The sequence below is a fragment of the Chinchilla lanigera genome, unplaced genomic scaffold, assembly GCF_000276665.1.
Source record: "Chinchilla lanigera isolate Chin_1 unplaced genomic scaffold, ChiLan1.0 scaffold00023, whole genome shotgun sequence".
Lineage (NCBI taxonomy): Eukaryota > Metazoa > Chordata > Mammalia > Rodentia > Chinchillidae > Chinchilla > Chinchilla lanigera.
The window spans coordinates 19,546,056-19,555,414 of NW_004955424.1; positions in this window are offsets into that span (position 1 = coordinate 19,546,056).

Genomic DNA, 9,359 nt, shown 5'->3' on the forward strand with positions numbered 1-9,359 from the left:
CTGAGGGCCCACTGCTGCCTCCTGAAGACCTCACTCCAAGCTGGGGCCCCTCTTGCCCGTAGAAACCCCTCTGGCCTCTTAGCAGTCAGAGACACTGGCCGGCTGGCCTCTGTTCCAAGGGACATGGCGGTCTGGCCGCCCGGCCTCCACGCCTCTCCCTGGGTTTGGGACGGCCTCCCCCAACAGGAGAGGGGAGCAGAGCCCAATGGGAGGCCGGACACCCTTCCCAGAGTCTCCTGTCGCCAGGACGTGGCTGACTGGATACACCTGCCTCAGACTTCACGTTGATGGAGGATCTGCCTTGGCAGCAGCCGCAAGGTGAAGGCCATGTATAGAGGTTGTGGGCGACAATGGCAGAGCAGCTGCCTCCAGGGTGTGGTGTGGGCCCTGGTCCTAGGACACTCCCCTCCCCATTCTGCAGGCCCAGTTCTGCCTCTCTGGTCATTCTGTGTCACCCAGTGTCCTCTCGGGAAGCTCCTGCCTGACTCAGCTCAGACCGCTGTGTGACTGTAGGTTGCTGAGGATTATCCGCTCACCTTTGCCCATCTCCGAGGGGGTCTGAGCCCGAGTCCCAGCTCCCTGAGTGCCCCCCCCGCCCCATCGTTGGCCTCCTGCTCACCAGGTCCTCAGGGGAAGCAAATGCCTCTTTGTCCTTTCTCTGTGTTCAAACCCTTCAAACCCTCCCGGCTTATCAGGGAACCTCTAGCTCCAGAGTGGGCTGCCGAAGAAACTTCCGGAAGAGGTCTGTTAGTTTAGTGTGCAGTTTTAGAGAATTTGTGGATCCAGAAGAGGAGGAGGGCTCCAGTCCTGCTTTACGATCTCTGACACCAGGGGCTGCCACTCCTCCCGGTCCCCACACACTCTGAGTCCTGAGGAATAAAGACAGCATGCCGGGGCAGGTCCTCGGCCTTTATAACCCAGAAAAAACTGAACAGGAGATAATGTCTTCAAATTAAACCGTGCATAAGCTGAGAGAAACAGTTGTGATGAACACAGCAGGCAAAGCTTTGCTAGTTCTGAGCGTGGGAAGCATTGTTCAACTCACTGAAGCAAACTTTAAAATCCTACTGGAAAATAAAGACAAATGATACATCGGATTATTCACCGTCCAAAATACTAAGAAGCCTCAGAAAACACTGAGCTACACCAGAAACCAGAGAAACAAAAATTGAAACAGTAATGCAGCCACAGTTTGAGCCGGCAGATTAGAGACTGTGCACAAGCGGAAGGCCGGATGTGTCCAGCTGGGGTGAATCTGCTTCTCGCCCGCCTGGCGGAGAGGAGTGCGGATTGTCCCAGTCTCTGCAGTGTGGCTTGGGCTCCTGTAAGCAGGGCGCCAGGGGCATCTTCCTGTTCTTCCCACCTGGAAATCCCCCTTCTGCAAACAAAAGCAAATGGCCAGCAGCACGCAGAAAGCCTAGCACCCTGCGTCTGCATGCAAGTGCTGGTTCAAATCCTGGCCCTCCCTTCGCATCTCTGTAGGGCTCTGCTGCCTCCTGTACACACACAGCTTTGGGAGACTTAGGGTGAGCAACTGTGAGCGCCTGGAAAGTGAATCCAACAGCGTCTGGCGGCCCTTCTGAGGGCTCGGTGCTCAGCTATGAATGCAGTATTGTTTGTTTGCTTTTTTTTTTTTTTTTCTGGTACCGGGAATCGAACTCACTACCTTGCGCTTGCCAGGCAGGCGCTGTGCCGTTGAGCTAAATCCACAGCCCTACAGTATTGTTTGTAACAGTGACAGGCACACAATGGAAAAAAAAAAACTAAGTATCCCCAAATAAGAAAGTAACAAATTGTTGTACATTTGTATACTAGCATTTTATGCAAGCACTAAGTATTTTAGACTTTAGTATTTAATCACACAAAAATGAGGGCCCAGGCATAACAGCACATCCCTGTAATCCTAGCACTTGGGAGGCTGAGGCAGGAGGATCTTAAATTTGACGTCAGGTTGAGCTAATAGAGAGAGCCTGTCTCAAGATACTAAACAAAACTGAAGGGAAGGGATATAAGTAAGTCCACCACAATAAAAAAAAAGTCATATTTTCAGAAACTTAAAAAACACTCAGTGAATGTAAGATCCTCTTGTTTAAACATTTCATTTTTAAGAGCAGTTTTAAGTTTACAGCAAAATTAGAGAATAGAGAATAGAGAGGTCTCCACCCCCACAGGTCTCCGCAGCCTCCTCAAACATCCCGAGTGGTAGGTATGTTAGCATCAGTGACCCTCCGGCCGCATCCTCATTAGTCAGAGTCCACAGTTTATTTTAGGACTCATTCTTGGTGCTGAATATTCCCAGGGTTTGAAAAAAACGTAGTGCATCTTAATTGTTTCTTTTATGATGTTAAACTTGTCCGGTCCACCACCTCTCAGGCTGTTCCAGGAAAGGTGCCTCCCCGCAGACTAATAAAAGAGCTGCAAGCTGGGGAGTCCTTGTCTCTGCCCCCCTTTAGGAATTATTAAATTTGTTTCTGTTTTTTCCTCATCCCTGACTGTACCCCTCAAACAGGCAGTTGGGGATCTTGGCTGGGTCCCCCATAAAGCCATGTTCCGGCCACCACAGTACCATGCAGGGTTTCACTGCCCCAGGAGACCCTCTGTGCTCCGAAATGCACCCCTCTGTCCTCTCTCGGGACCCTGGCAACGCCCCCCCCCCCAAGCTTCTTTTTACTGACTTCTTAGTTCTGCCCTTTTCCGGAATGACACACAGTTGAAACAATTTAGTTTGTAGCCTTTCCAGATAGGCTTGTTTTTTCCATTTAATAATATGCCTTTAGGTTTCCTCCGTGTCTTTTCTTGCCTTGAGAGCTCTTCTCTTTTCAGTGAAAATATTTCATTGTTTGGACACGGCTCGTCTAAGTTTCACTGACTTCAGGGCACCTTGGCTGCTTGCAAATCAAGGCAATGGCGAATAAAGCTGTGATGAACTGTAGTAGATTGATAACTGGTGGTCAACTTATAACCCCCAGCTGAACTGAGTGAGTGTGGTGCTGGGTGTGGGAGGCCCACCTGAGGACTGTTGCCAGCAGTATAAAGGCAGACCTGGAGAAGAAGAAGGAGGCTGTTGGGAGCTGAGAGAGGCTGTGGGGAGCTGGCTTTCCTGATGAACTTGGCTGTTTTCATCCTCCGAGGAGCTTGGACCTTGCTGGCACTGAGAATGGCTTTGGTTCACTTTGGGGAGCTCTGGTCCTCACTTTGAGCATCACTTCTTGGTTCCAGAGGGGAAGATGGTGCACTGGCAGCCTCCTGGAAAAGCTTGCTGTGTTGGTTTCCCTGATGGGAACTTGGCCATCCTGATCATCGGAGGAGCTCAGGACCTCACTGTTGCCGACTATGGCTGTGGTAGGGAGCTCTGGTTCCCTTTTGGGGGAGCTCTGGTTCTTCTGAGCATCACTTCCTGGCTCCAGTGCAGATCCCTCAGCCTGCTAGCACAGGTCCTTCATCCTGCTGGCACAGACTTTGTAGATTCCACCACTGACCTTTGGGCCTTCCCCGCACATGTCTGTGAAACAGGCCTGCATGAGACATCGTGGGCTCTGGGCCTCCAGTTGGATTCATGGGAGGCATTGTTATGAGCTACAGGTATTCAGCTCAACTCATGTAGGACATTGTGGGATCCAGGCCCTCAGCTGGATTCCTTGGTCTTAGTGTGTAGACAGATTCCTGGCACTCTTTTGTATACTGTTCTTTGGGTGACTATTATAAATAATCATATGAAGTATGTGTCCTGTATTATATTGTTCTCCTTGCAAAATAAGCCCCAAACCAACACATGAACGTTAGTGTGCGGGGTTTTGTGTGGGCCTTAGCTTTCACCTCCTTTGCATAATTACCAGAGCTAGACTGCTGGATTGCATGACAAAAGTATATTTTGCTTCATAACAAATACCAGGCTATCCTCAGAGTGATGTGTCACACCACCTTCCCACCAACAATGAGAGTTCCTGTTGCCCCACAACTCGCCAGCAGTTGGTGTTATCGGTGTGTCAGATTTGAGCCATTCTAGTAGGCATATGGTCGTATCTCCTTGTTTTGATTTTCAATTCTCTAATACCCATGAACTCTTTTGAAACTTAAATTTATAATATATGTCTGCACTCCTTCAGATGTTTGCTTGACTTTGGTTACTTTGCTTGACAGTCCTCTTGTTTTCTACAGTGTCTCTTTTCAAGAGTATATTTTATCTTTTCTATTCTTTTTCCGCTTGCTTTTTTTTTAAAATTTTTTTTATTTTTTGGTGCCAGGAACCCAACTCAGGACCTTGCACTTATGCCACTGAGCTACATCCCTGGCCCATTCACTTGCTTTTTAAACCACTTACTTGAATTACTTTTCCAGTGTATAATAAAAGCTTCTTTACTTCTAAGTATAAGATTTTCCTCCCCGGTGGATCCTGACACCATTGCTGCAAAGGCCGGAGTGAGAAGTGTGGGATGTGTAAGGTGCTCTCGTGGAATTCTCAGGTGAAAGGGAAGCCACAGAAATGCGAAGTTAAAGCTGAGGAAAGGGCCTTACCACTTTGTGTTGCTTGCTACCTTCCGCACTTCTGCCTGTAGAATTGTTAGCGAACTATGAAAGTCACATTTTGAAAACTTCCATGACCATGGTCTTATCTCTACAAATTAGAAATTGCTGCCTGAGAACAGGGCAGGGAGATGCTTGGTGGTCAAAGGCCACACACCTGCCTAGAGGTGCGGGGAGGCAGCAACCGCCGCAGGCTCCCCTGGCCTCCCCAGCCTTCCTCAGCCTCCCTGAGCGCTGGGATCAACAAACAGTACACCACACCAGGGGTTCAAGGGTGCACTAGGCTGGAAGAATTGACCTGGTTTAAATATTGGCAGGAATATTGTTTACCACTGACTGACCAGTTGCTGCACTGGGTTGTGGAAGGTCTCGGGCAGCTTGGGGTGGTTTGGAGCACGGAGAGGCACGAGCAATACTTGCTAGGTGAGGCCTGACTCGGTGAGGAGGCCAGTGTCTCACCACGCTGCTTGGCCGTTACCCGAGTTGTGAAGTGATCTGGAGAAAAGCTGGGCTCCGAGACCCTGATGCACACAAGGCTGACTCTCCCTGGTGTCGCTGGGATCTGGGTTTCTTTTAAGAAGCACAAGAGTTTTAGCAGCCCCTGATGGAAGCCACTGGGCTTTGTAACTGGGCACCGGAGTGAGCTCACAGAGACAGCCGCCCCTTGAAAGGCTTACAGAACAGAATCCCTATGGGCCCTGCTAGCCAAGATCCCAAGGCCAGCTTCAGTTGTTTGTCGGTGCTGACCTTTGGGGAAAGGGCAGGCTGGTTAGTAGCCATTCAGGGAAGACCCCCACGAGAGGGATCTTATTTTTCTCAGACCCGAGGGCCAGGGCCTCACCAGGAAGCACTAACAGGACAGCAGTAACTTCCTGCTTCCTGCTGGGCAGCCACCAGCTCCCATGCAAGTTCACAGACAGTGCCTTGAGGCCGCAGAGAGCGGCAGAACACAAGGGCTGGAGGCCCTCCCACTTGGGAAAGTTGGGAGTCGGGCTCCAAGGACATGAGACTGTATTGTGGCAAAGTTGAACGTTGAGTTCCTGGAGAGCAGACTGGAGACATTCTGCCTTGCTCACCAAATTTCTCTTACCCTCGATAACTGGCGTTGGCTCTGTCCACGCTGCCCACAGGCAGCCCTGCCGATGGCTAGCCAGGCTTCCCAAAGGTACTCACAGGCCCCCATCAATGCCCGGAGGCCTGGGCAGGGGAGCGGGGGCAGGTTTGTGTTTGGTCCCTGTAGCAGATCACCTGTCACCCCTAGGGAGGATCTAATAAGATGAGGAGATAGGCATTTAGATCAAGTTGGCCTTAAGGGTTGCTGTCTGATTTGGCTTGGACTCAGTCCGCTTTCATCCAAGACCCATGGCGTGAAGCCGCCACCATCATGTATGTATTATGAAAATGGTGCGGTGGTTTTCAATGACATCAGATTGTACTGTGGAGTTAAACTTGATTTCTTCAAGGCCTTCACATGGCACAAGAAAGTCACAGAGCCATGGGTATGATATCATCCTGTTTCTGCAAAAACAAAATCTCTGCATGAATTCCTGCGTGTTCACAGGAAATAGTCTGAGGGGACGCGGTAAAGAGCCAGTGCAGACGGCGCGGGCAGCACACTCTGTCCTGAACACCCGGCCTGCGGAAAGGACCCTCACATTTTCTCTTCTTGTGCTTCTGTGTCGATCTCAATATAAATGGTCATTTTTAAAATTACTTTACTTACATAGAGTAAAAATCACTCTCTTTGGTGTTCATCTCTATGAATTTGGACAAAGCCACACAATTCTCTAATTTTACCATCACCATCAGGACACAGAAGAATCCCATAGCCTGAAAAACTGAAAAACAAAAAAAAAAAAAAAAAAAAAAAAAACAAACAAAAGAAAACCCCAAACCCTGTTGCAGCCCGCTTTTTTTTTCTACTCAGCCGCTGATGTTGTGTACCGTGTTTTCTTCCAGAATTTCAATACAGTCGAATCTTGCCGTGCACAACCTTTGAGTCTGGCTTCTGATTGTTTTGAGGTTTCTCCACGCTGTGGCATGTACCAGGCACCCACTCCTGTCTCACTTGTGAGGACTGTTCTGTTGTATGGGTGGATCCCAGCTGTTTCCTCTTGTGCGCTTGAAAGACATTCGGTTTGATTACAGCAAGGATGGACACTCCTGCACAGCTTTTCATCTGCAGGTACTTTACTTTGGGTAAATTCCAAGGAATAGTGATGTAGGGGAAAGAAACTCCCAACCTGAAAGATAACTGGGACCGGTTCGTGTTCTCTGAAATCAAAGAATGAATTTTAGGAACAACAGAGGTTAAGAGCAGAATATACTTAGCAGAATATACTTAGCAGAATATACTTTCCCTTTTCGAGGGAAAGAAAGCTTCTGTCTGAGAGAGGGACAGAAGGGGGGCCGAGTGGGTTGCCCAGGACTCTGCCTTTTTTAGGGACTTTTATAGAGCAAAACCACGAGGTGAGGTGGGCCCGAGCTGGGGAAAAAATGGGAAATCCCAAGGTGGACATCAGGTGGGACAAAACTATGGTTAGCCAATAAGATTACAAGCATAACTGCTCAGGTAAAATTGATTAAATAGGGATCAAATGGGGAAGCGAGTCACACAGCAAGCGGACATAAATACAGAACAGGGGCTTTTTCTGGAAGGGGTTGGGTCAGGGGCTCTTCAAGGTGATCGCTACCTACTTAGAATATCAATCCCAGATGTCCATCCCTAGGGAGGCATGTGGGTGCGTTTGTTAAGTCTCTTCTCTTGAGGTCTGGCCCGCAGCAGTGCCTGTCTCTCCATTTGCAAGGTAGCAGGGTATCCCTTCTTCTGCACGGGCTCCTTCGAGGGCCTGGCCCTGTCTGACTGCCGATAATATTTCTACCTAACTCAGCTGCCTGTAACAACAGGATTGCTAGGTTCTATACTTGAGTATATATTTAACTTTGTAAGAAACAGTCAGTTTCCCAAAGTGTCGTCCGATTTTGCATTGTATTCAAAAGTGTGAGGTCCAGCCACTCCAGATCATCTCAGAACTCGAATTTGGTCTTTTAAGGGTTCTTTTCTTAAATAAACTGTAGTCATTTTGATAGGTGTGCAGTGATATCTCACTGTGGTTTTAATTTGCTTTTCGTGAAGGCCTGATGATATGAACATCACGTCATGTGCTTAATTGCTATCTTTTGGACATTTTAAAATTTAGTTGGTTGTTCTACTATTGTTAGGTAACACTACTATTTTTAAGAGCTTGGTTGGAGCTTTGCACAGTGGCGGTATCATAGCCAATGAGTTTATCCGAGGTGCGATTATTGCCAAGAGCTTGGTTGGTACAAGTGATACATAACTGCATGTATTTAATATGTTTTTGTTTTTGGTTCTGGGACTCGAACTCAGGACCTCACACTTGCCAGGCAGGCGCTTGTGCTGCTGAGCTACATCCCCAGCTTTGCATGCATTTAAAATGCACAGTTGAAAAGTTTGTCATCAGCACATCTCCACAAAACCGTCACCAGAGTCATGACAGTGAGCGTCTCCATCGGCCCCCAAAAGTTTCCTCATACCCCTTTACAATTCCTCATCACCATCCTCCCCTCCCCAGAGGCCCCCAAAGATATTTCTAGATTCGCTTTATTTTCTAGAATTCCATTAATGGGATCAGACAGTATGTGCTCTTATGATTTGCCCTCTCTCACTCAGCATAGTCACTTTGCAGTTCATTCACATCACTGTGTGTATCAATACTTCATTCTTTTATTGCTGGGAGCATTTCACTGAAAGGAAATGCCTCGATCTGGGAAACACCGTTCATTTCCTATTGAACATGTGGGATGTTTTCAGGTTTTAGCTACTACTAATAAAGTTGCTATGCACATTCATGCAGAGTCTCTGCAGGGGGCACACATGTTCCTTCATCTTGGGTAAGTGCAGTAAACACGTAGGAAAGAAACGGCTGAGTTATATAGTAGGTCTGTGTTTAACATTTTAAGAAACTGCGAAAATTTTCAGAGTAGTTGCACCATTTTGCATTCCTATCTTTATCGATGAAGTGATTTATTAAAAATGGTTTTACTGGTGTTTGTTGACCCCTCTGCACACAGTATATGTGCTCTCTTCGGTTTCCGACGTTGGGGTGGGTTGGGAGAGGCCGGCTTGCCTGGGTAATACAAGGAAAGGTTCGGAGTTGGTTGTGTTGGGTGGGCCCCTACTTGGAGCCAGGAAGCCCCTCCTCAATCTCCGCCGCGGAATCTCCCCTGTTTCTCCCCCAGGCTTCTGGGGGAGTGGATTCTGTGGGCCAGTGTTTCCCAAACTTCAGAAAAGCACCCTTCTATAGATTTCTCGGAGTCACCTCGCTTGGCAGCCTGGAGAGTGAAGGGGCGTTGTCCTTGGGCAGGAAGAGGGTTTCCTCGGGCTGTGGGAGTCCTAACCCACTTCTCAGGACAGAGCAGGAACTGAGCAGCGAGCTCTGAGGGGAGAGCCCGCCCGCTGCCGCCTTCCTGCCCGCCTTGGGTTGGAACTCACTCCTCGAGGGAGCAGAGGGCTCAGCAGCAGGAGGAGGGCGCTGCAGGCTCCCCGGTCAGGACTGCATCCCTGAGCCCAGGTGGGCTTTCTGAGACCCCAGGTCAGCGAGCCAGCACCCTCAAGGCTGCATTGTTTGAAGTGCGAATTCTCAGGACCCCCCAGGACGCCCACCCAACTGGGAGCGCAATGGGAGTGGAGTCCAGCAACACCATCCCACCGCCCCGGTGACTGATGCAGGCTACGGTATGAGACTCTTTAGAGACTGAGGCCTTAAAAAATCCCACCCAAAGCCGGGCACGGTGGCGCACGCCCGTAATCC